The 10,736-nt window shown below is 35.9% G+C and overlaps 1 pseudogene; it reads left to right on the top strand.

Moving 5' to 3' along the window:
• Positions 1 to 1,216: 1,216 nt before the first annotated feature.
• LOC120610490 (olfactory receptor 143-like) lies at positions 1,217 to 2,208 on the top strand (annotated as a pseudogene).
• Positions 2,209 to 10,736: the final 8,528 nt, after the last annotated feature.

Here is a 10,736-nt window from a genome sequence, read left to right as displayed (position 1 = left end):
TTATTTTGCATAGGGCTCCTCTTATCAACACCCCCTACCCCCAGCTTGGTAGATGCAGTGGTTCTGCAAGGGTCAAGCAGGCCACGAGGACCAGCAGCTGTGCTGCCACTGATGAAGGATGCTCACTGAATTCTGAGGAGTAGGAAGTACCCAAATCCAGTAGCATAGTTGTGAATACGGTACAGTGTCAGGAGAGCAGAGAGGGTCAATGATTCTACTAGGCCGAAGTTCTGGTTTCTCATGGCAAGGTGGTTAAGAGAGTGGACCCTCAAGTCAGACTGTCTGGATTTAAATTCCACTTCTTAATTTTGATATTTTATTTAAGTTATGTAACCTCTTTCATTCTTGGTATTCATATCTGTAAGAAAAGTATAATTGTCATGCGGGTTAAATTATGTACTACATGTAAAGTATTAGAACATTGATTTTGTTGCAAATCTACAGCAGTGGAAAGGTGTGGGGAGACCACCTGTCTTTCCTAAACAATTCACTGTGATTTTGAGGTAAGATTGGATGAAAGGAATGGGTAGGAGGAGTACAGGGCCAAAGGGGACACTCAGCACTTTCACTAAGCCAGGTACGGAATTTCTGAAAGGTAAGAGTGAGAGAGTGGGTTGAGCAAAGGGTGCAGTGGGGATCTCAGTGCCTTCACTGTCTCAGAGCTTCAGGAATTTCCATAGGAAATGGTCCGAACTACAACTCTTGGCTCTTTTGCTCTCTAGCTATATGACCTTGGTCAGCCTATTCATCAAGATATTGTTTCCTTATCTCTCAAATGTGAATATCGCCTTTGAGCCCATGATAAAAGACTTCATCCTGGATTTTGTCAGCTCAGGGGAGGTGAGGAGTTTACAGCTGAGATTTGAAAACATGGAAGGAAAGGACCAAACGAGAGAAGAAAGGTAAAAGGTGGGGAGTCCTTACCCTGGCTCTTTTTCCAGAGTGCTGTCTGGATAGTCGTATTGAGTGACAATACAAGGTCTCAGTCTAGAAACAAAGGATCTGAATTCTTTCCTAATGTGACATTTATCTCATTTCTTCACACTCCTGTGGATAATGATTATGGAAAATAACTCTTCAGTAACAGTTCATCCTGGTAGAATGTACAGATTAACCTCGATTCTAGTTAGCCCTCTTCTTTCTCTTTTGTTGAACTATATGTTCACTCTGGAATTTGAGCTTAATTAATTGAATATGCCTGAATTCTTACCTTTACACTCCCATGTACTTTTTCATCTTCAACCCATCTTCATAGATCTCTGTCCCTCCTAGATCATTACTCCTAAATTACTGCTGAGTTTTGTTTGAGAAGAGCCTTATCTCTTTTGCAGGATGTATGACTCAGCTGGAACCAAAAATAATCATGAGATTTTTTTTCTTTCTTTGTCCGTTCTGTGTTGACAGCCATGGCGTTTGGTCGCTATGTGGCCATCTGTAAGCATCATGTCCCCTCACGTCTTTTCTTTGATGTTTGGTTTGTGATGGGGTTTGCTGATGCCATGGTCCACACATGAGATATAGTCAGGTCGTCTTTTTGTGATTCCAACATCATTGACCATTACATGTGTGCCATCTTCCCCCTCCTTTAGCTCTCCTGCAGCAGCACCTATACCAATGAGCTGGTGGATTCCATTATTGTGAGCACAATTGTAATAATATCCAGCTTCATTATTTTCATTTCTTGTGCTTAGATCCACTCTAATATCATTCACATCTCATCAGCTCAGGGTTGACCCAAAGTTTTCAGCATCTGTGGCTCCCACTTTTGTCCTCTCCTACGGTTCTAGATTGTTTATATATCTCGAGACCTCTTCTGATGGTTCTATGGACCAGGAGAAGTTCTCAGTATTTTATACCAATGTAGTGCCCATGTTGAACCTCTTTGTCTATAGTCTAAGGAACAAGGATGTCAAACTTGCTCTGAGGAAACTCTAAAGAGAACTGCAAACTAAGTAGAAAACTGTGTTTCTGTTTCCTCACAATTTTCTTCAGAACAGGGTTGTAGCTTTAAATACATTTTTCTCTCATGCATATTTAGACAGACAAATATATTATTGAATCTCATGATTATTTTTGGTTCCACACTTACTCACTGAACTGACCTTCATTTTTAATAGCATGCTCCAGAGACGCGATTTCAATTCCTACTCTTTTTTAAGGCCACCTCCCACTTTACCTCTTTCCATATACTTTTAATACATAAGCAAACATTATAGTGAAATACCATCTTTTAGATAAATACCAGCTTTGTCTCCCTCCCGCCCCCTGCAAATTATATGTGGCCCTTTCTGTTTTTAAGCCTTTTAGGAATTTCTACTGTATTACAACACGAGATTAGACTATAAAGCAAAAAATTTTCCAGAATTTTAGAGTTCTTTTAGACATGGTTCCTATATATGTTTTTTCCTTAACTCACAGATGCTATAGTGAAAGATAACTTGTTGAGCCCTTTTCTTCTTTTGTGCTGAGGATGGGTAAGAATGAGCGAGGGTCACCAACCTGCTCACCTTCTTCAATGAAGAAAATTACATTTCTTGAGAAACAGGCTATGTTTCGAAGCTTTGGGAAAATAATCTGATATAATACAAAGAGGATTGTCACTGTCCTGTCTACTAGTCAGCTTTTTTCTCCTAATATTTTTATGACCTATAGATCAAATAAAATTCATGGCTTAGTGAGTATCCTTGGTTTCAAAATAAAGTTACAGGTGCAACATTAGGCTTCTGTGCCCAGATACACAAAAAGAACCCTTTGCAAAGGTTAGGAGTCTTTCTAGTTCTGTTCAAGACATAAAGACAAGAATAGACAGAAACTTGTCATGGAAGGTTTTTTACTTTTGATTTATAACTTCCACTTTGGGGAAGACAGAATTAACATTTGTTGAGTTCTTACTGGGAGTTGTCATTTCATAAATGCTTTATAATGTAAGTCTTAATGTCCTGTTTTATAGTTGGAGGAAATGAGATTCAGAGATTCAGCTCAAGGTCACATAAAAAGTTCATAGCAGAGCCCAAATTTGCATCCAGTTTATCTAATTCCAAATCCTGTGTTCTTTCCACATTATCATTTTCTTCTCAGGATGGAATTAAAGGAAAAAATGGGAAATATAAGGCAAGGAAGCCCATCAATGAATAAGGAAGATTTGGTACATATATACATTAGAATATTAGTTGGCCATTAAAAAGAGTGAAATCTTACCATCTGCAACAACATGGCTGGACCTAGAAGGTCCCTTAATACTAAGTGAAATACGTCAGACAGAGAAAAACAAATATCATATGATCTCACTTATATGTGAACTTTAAAGAACACAATAAATAAACAAAACAGAAACAGACTCACAGATACAGAGAATGAACTGATGGTTGCTACATGGGGGTGTGGTTGGGTAGCTGGGTAAAGGTGAAGAAATTAAGAATTAAGAAGTACAAGTTGGTAGTTACAAAATAATCATGGGGATGTAAAGTATAGCACAGGCAACATAGTCAATAATATCATAATAACTATGTATGGTGTCAAGTGGGTACTAGACCTATCAGGGAGATCACTTCATAAATTATATAAATGTCTAACCACTAGACTGTGCATTTGAAACTAATATAAAATTATATTGAATATCAACTCTAATAAAAATCTGCAGAATTATTTTAGAATCAGTCTGAAAGCGTAAGTAGGAAATATACCCTTAACCAAAAATCCCTGTTAGTCGAAGGATGGTTGATAAAATCTCTAATGCCAAGTTGGAGATATGTTTATGCGTCTAGAAATATTTAATCTGACTTTTTATAAAAATATAGTATAGTATAATTTAGTACAATGTGACAACAAATGACAGAATCTGTGAATATTTAAATGAGAACTAATTATTATGATATTGTATATTTGGAAAAAGAAATACCTAGTATTTTCATAATGTAAAACACCATAGCTCTACCAAGTTTCTTGTTTTATGTGTATACAGAGATACAACACTAATTTCTTTCCTTTGATGATTCTTAGTAGGGTCAAAGAAAGATACTTTCTTAGGGGCTGCATCAGGGATTAGAAAACTAAAGACTCTGTGCTATCTGTGAGATATTTATGCTTAGTCAAAAAGAAACATAAGTATTAATGTATAAGAATAAGTATGGAATATGTTAATACCAGTGAGTCACTGAGAAAATGAACCTAATTAATTTAATCTGACTTTTGTTATAATAACATCAGAGATATATGATAAATATGTCAGACAATCATAATTTTGTTTACATCTCTGTCTTATCAAGTAGAATTTTACCATCTGGTTTTTACATCTTCCTATTTCTCCTACACATGCTTAGACTAGAATCTGGCAAAATAAAATTCATGTAATTAGTAGCTTGAACTTTTTTCATATTATTTTTCACTAAGGCAAATTATAAATTTTTTGTTAACAAAAACTAACATGTTTTTCAGAAAATGAGCTTTTTAAAAATTCATGGCTATAAAATCTTTGAGACTGAAAAAAGAGTGGTTTGATATGATAGGAAGAAATGCCATCTTTTCTAGTAGAACAAATGTGTCTTTCAAATTGACTAATATCTTTGAATAATAAGCACTCCCATTTGCAGAATAACTTGTTCTTTCTGAAGAACTTGGATCTCCTTTGAAACAACAACAACAAAACTGATTTGGTTTGGTTAAAACATAAATTAGGAAAAACATGCAATTTTACCTCCAGAAACTAAAATGAAATGGGGGTGTGTCGAATTACTTATTAGATATGTGAAATTAAAAAACAGTCTTCAAAATTGAATCTAAAGCTTATGTCAGTAGAAGATGATAAAATCAAGCAAATATAGTAGCTGTGCATGCAAAGTGGCTGTGGTACTTTTAGAAGACAAAAATTTATCATGGTGGATGAGATTTTGTTGCCTCGGAGCAGCAGCAGAAGCAGAGTAGAGACATTTGCTGTTGGGCATAGTCCTCAGGCTTGGCTTGAACCATGGTGAACTGATTGCATTTTGTTTCCTTAATGAGGAGCGACAGCCCTCAAAAGTAATCTCTGACTACTAGAATGTTAGGTATCAGATACCACACTGGTAAAATGACCATCCATAATTTGGTGTATTACCTTTAAGTATTTTTGCACCTGCAGATATATTTAGGGGAAAATTGGTGTGATATTATACTCAAAGTTATGCACTCTTTCTTTACCAGTTTTATTGGGGTGGAAATTGACAAATGAAAATTATATGTATTTAAGGGGTACAACACAATGATTTGATATATATAGACACTGTGAAATGATTATCACAATCGAGCTAATTAACACACCCATTATCTCACATTTTTGGTAGCGTGGTCAAGATGCTTAAGATCTACTTTCAGCAAAGTTCAAATATGGAACCCCAGAACTTATTCATCTTATCATTGAAAGTTTGTACTCTTTGACCAATGTCTTCTCACGTCCCCACCCTTTAGTGTCTGGTAACCACTGTTCTACTCTGTGGTTCTATAAGTTCGACTTTTTAAGATCCACATGTAAATGTGATTATACAATATTTGTCTTTTTGTATCTTATTTCACTTAGCATAATGTCTTCAAGTTCTGTGTTGTTACAAATGGCAGGATTTTCTTCTTTTTATGGATAAATAATATCCCATTTTTATGTGTGTATATATCTATATCTATCTATCTGTCTATATCTATCTATCTATCTATCTATCTATCTATCTATCTATCTATCTATCTATCTATCTATCTATCTATATCTATCTCACATTTTCTTTATTGACCTATTGATGGACACTTTGGTTGTATTCTTTGCTATTGTAAATAATGCTGCAATAAACATGAGAGTACAAATAGCTCTTCAAGATCTCGATTTCATTTCTTTTGGATATGTATCCAGAAGTGAGATTGCTGGATCATATGGTAGTTCTATTTTTAATTTTTAGAGGAATCTCCATACTGTTTTTAGTGGCTGAAACAATTTACATTCCCACCAACAGTATGCAAATATTTTTCTTCCACATCTTGTCCAACACTTGTTATTTCTTGTCATTTTGATAATAACCATCCTTATAAGTGTGAGTAAGTAAATAAAGATTGTGGTTTTGATGTACATTTCCCTGATGATTAGTGACGTTGAGCACCTTTTCATGTACCTGTTGGCCATTTGTATGTCTTCTTTGGAAAATGAATATTTGGGTCATTTGCCCATTTTTAAATCATGTTTTTTATTTTTCTCTTACTGAGTTGAGTTCCTTGTATATTTAGGATATCAATCCCTTATCAGCTACTTGGGTTGCAAATTTTTCCCATTCCATATGTTGCATTTTCATTTTGTTGATTTTTTCCTTTGTTTCACACTCTGTTTTTGATCACTTGCTGTCAGGAGCCTTTTCCTACATCAATATATATTTTCTCCTATGAAAGCACTGTTCCTGATACCATGCTTTCTCTTCCTGCTTAGACCTTTCATTGCTATTTCTTAAGATGCTGTTTCCACTGGAAAGTTTCCTTTTACCAAATTCTCTTACCACTACCACCTCTACTTAGATTTTCCGCTGTTTTTATTTTCTATGTGTATATGTAGGATTAGAACTCATTATATAAGCTTCTTAGCATTGGGGTTCTTTTTAGTTGTTTAGGTTTTGAGTTCATGATGTATTTACATTGTTCAATATTCAAAAGGTATAAAAAGGGTATACTGTGAAGTCGTCCCTACACCCTCGTGCCTCAGCCACCCAGTTGTTCTCCCAGGAGGAAACCAGTACTATAAGTCACTATTCGTGCTGTCAGTGATATTTTATTCATATATAACAAAATTCATACACACTACCCCACTGATTTTACACAAATGGTAGTATACTATATGCACTATTGTTTAACTCGCTGTTTCATATATACCATTTCTTGAGAAACAACTAGAGGATGAGTAAGACTTAGGGTCCGGGAAAGAGTAAATTCAGAAGGGTAGTGAAGAGAAGTCCCAGGATGACAGCTGTGCCGCTAGCCTCGAAAGCAACCAGTGTAGTAGACTGGAACAGTGGGATGAGACGGGTTTTCCACTTACATTTTCCACAATATAGTTTGAAGATCATTTCATATTCATACATAATGATAGTCTTATTTTTTATTCACCCACTTAACATTTTTTTTTGTACAAATGTCTGAAGAATTTTTGATCAGTCACTTTTTCATAGATAACTAGGTTAATTCCAGTTTTTTTGTTACTACAAAAAAAGGTTATAATGAGTAACAACACATAAATCATTAGGCACGCATATGTTTTTAGAGTGCAATCATTAAATCTAATAGTACGTATATTGGTATATTGATAAACATTGTCGAATTACCCTAATTGAACTGATTTCTTTGATTCACATAAGTTTAAATCATCTCTCAGTCCAAATCTCTCCTTCTATACTTTTCCTCATGCTACTGGGGCTTACACGTATAGTTTTCCAGCCAACTTACTCTTCAGTTTTACCAATATTCAATAGTGCTGCCAGAAATAAAAAGCATTTTAAACATATGAAAACAAATTGAAACAAGTTAGAGGAAAATGACCTGAATTCCCCTGGCGTCAATTTAATGACACAATAAAAAACCAAGCACCTACCTCCAAATGTCATATTTGTTATTATGTAAACAAACCACTAACCAGAGTTGAAAATGTATGTTCTTTCCTTTTATAAATATGAATACAACTGTATCGGCATGTGTCTTTTGTGGGTAATATTCCAGTCAGTATCACGTTAATGAGATTCAGTACCCACCTTCCTACTACAGAAATCATAGAGGAAGAAACCCCTCCCTCAGCCCCCTGGGACCCAGAAAACAGGCACATTAATCTAGGCTCAGCGAGTTGCATGCTCCCACCTGAGAAATTAAGCTGATGGGAGGGAGGCAGACACAATGGCACAGTTGGGAACCATTTATGTGGCTCCAGCAGTGCCCAAGGGCTGTGTCAGTTGTTTGGAGCAAGGGTGTGGGATTTTGGCCCGGCTGTTCCTACTGAAATACTTTCTGCTTTCAGCCTCTGGGATTGCTTTGGTTCTGTCTGTTCTCCAAGTGTGGTTTTATAGTCTCACATCAAGTCTCTGCATCCCCAAATTTCTTTCTATAAACTGCTAGAGTCACTTATTCCTTGTCAACATAAACTTTGATACAGTATTTTCTCCCTGCATCCATATAAGCCAAATTGTGGACTAACTGGCAAAATATATGTGAAAGTTTAAAACATTGTGAAAAGAAAGGTTTCAGGGTGTCTTGATTCACAATTAATAATTGAAAGTACTAGTTTTTGCAATCTTCCCTGTACTTCACTTATCAAAAGAGAAAATTCTAGCTTCTTACTCTGGCAAGAAACATCATTAGCTTTCCTAATAATGAGTCATCTTTCCTCTAACATCAGCCTCGTTTGTACAATTTCGGGGGTTTTGCCACTAAAAACTATTAGAGGTAAGTTACATACAAATTTTACTACTATTAAAAAATATGGGGCAGAGAGCATCAAAAGGACTTAGTTCACCTGGATTGTCTAATTTGGGCTACATTCAAATCACATTCTCAGGATATTTAGCGATGCCGTGGCAATTCGGTGCCCAGCCAAATTCAACATAATGTTCATTTTACTCACTATGTCCTCTGGAACCCATGAGATTTATTCAAGATTAAAAGTAAAACAGAAGAGAATTAATAAACAAGACAGCACATGCCAGGTAATGCACATTGTTTTTCAGCTCTCTACTCATTTCTTCTGAGTATTTCTGAGGTTAGAAACCTGTTGCCTACATATCAAAAACACCCCTGACATCTTGATACTGTGACAAATAATTTAAACATGGCTCTTGTTTTGAAAAAAGTTGAAGTTTATGGTAGAGTCCGACAAGCAATTTTCTATTTACAGTGAGATCATATATATGTTGGTACTCAGGCACATAAGATTGGTAAGAGGCTGGGGGACTTACTAGAGAAAGTAATATTTACATGGAAAACAGAAGGAAGTAAGAACTGAACAAAAGGAGACGTTATGTATTGTTAGATAAGAAGTGTGGAACATGGTAGGAAAGTATTCTGGAAAGAACAGCATATATACAGAATGTGGAAACTATTATATATATAGAACTTGGAAACAATAATACATATATACACGTATACCCACATCTATGTATGCATTTTTTTAACTTAGTAGGGAGAATATGTTTTTAATCTGAGTCACATGGACTACCATCATTGCCTGTTGTTTAGATTAAGCCTACCTTTTCATCCAAAACTCAGTAAAGATTGTGTTGTTTACCAAAGTTAGTAAAATCAATAACTTATTTAACAGGAGTCCAGATAAGCCCAAAAGAGATTCACAAAATCTGATGAAGTGGTGGGCTTCATTAATTTACGGTGAGGTGATCTGTTTTGTCTTCGTCTGTATTTGTTGGGATGGATACTCCATGAGACTTGGGACTATATCTGCATAGTTCAGTACTTATCCCCAGTGCCAAATGCTGGGCCCAGTACATCATAGGTGCTCATTTCGATGCTTCTTAGATGGATATATAAAAAAGAAAAAAGCAAGGAGAGTTGCCAGTATCCAAAACGCAGCAGATGAGTGTAGGAGGTGGGAAATGAAGAACGGAGGAAATGGAATTCTGTGTCAGGAGCTGGTAACAGAACCTCAGAGAATGTGTCTGTACTCCTCTGGACCGCTCTCTGAGTTCTGGTGAGAGAGGGCAAAAGGCAAATCGGACAGAAACTCAGGGGGCACAAGCCATCATTCTTCTTTGTAGAGCTGTGTATCCTCTGACTATTGGGGAGGAGGAGGTTGCAGGAGATCAGCGGAGGCCTGGAAGAGTAGTGTTCTGCCAGTGAGATGACTGGTTCTTGAGCACAACTAGATCCTTCTAGAGACTCCCAGAAATTCTTAAGGAAATTTCACAGGGTCTGAACTCCTTCATTAGTTTGTGGAGGCACAAGCAGATGAAACCTATCTATTTTAATGAATCCTTAGTGGTTTGAAAATCTTAGAATCACAGGTCTTCCAGTGCAACCACCCCCATCCATGGTGAAATGCCTTTTAAGACATTTCTGGCAGCTGATTATTCAGCTTTGCTCTGATATTTCTAGCCGGAGTCACTCGGAGGAAGGGCTGTCTCCATTTCCTCAGATTACAGATATCATAGATCTAACAAAAGTTCTTTTCCCAGTCTCTATTAAGTGGCATCAATCACCTGAAAAACCCATAAACCCTTTAAAATGTTGCAAAGAAATAAAACAGTAATTGCTTTTATTTTACAAAAATATTAAGTTCCTATGGAGGAGCAGGACTATAATTAAAACGTGTACAACACTCTTCTTGCCCTTTAGAAATGAACTTTGGGGGGAGATGAATCTTCTAATCACATTGTTACCAGAGGACGAGAATTTTAAATACATATATTTATTTTACAAAAAGTTGCATAAATTTTAATAATAAGAGCTATAAAATTCTTAATATGATTAAAAAACAAAAAACAAAAAAGGGCTAGGCCAATACAAGAATGGAATCACCCAAAAGAAACGAATACTGAACGAAGCAGTTCATTTAAGCAGCCACCAGGTTGTGCTGGTGACTCAGTAACATTGCTTAAACCAAAAAAAAAAAAAAAATTTTTTTTGCTTAAGGTTATATTTTGCATCTTTCTTAGGTCCCTAAAATATATACATGGATTTTTATATAACTTCTTATATAAAAAATTTAACTCATTATTAAAACATAAACTTTTAAAAAAGGT

Source organism: Pteropus medius, unplaced genomic scaffold, assembly GCF_902729225.1.
Source record: "Pteropus medius unplaced genomic scaffold, Ma_sr-lr_union100, whole genome shotgun sequence".
NCBI classification, from domain to species: Eukaryota; Metazoa; Chordata; class Mammalia; order Chiroptera; family Pteropodidae; genus Pteropus; species Pteropus medius.
The sequence above is the reverse complement of the archived record's forward strand: the minus strand, read 5'-3'. Positions and strand labels throughout refer to the sequence as shown.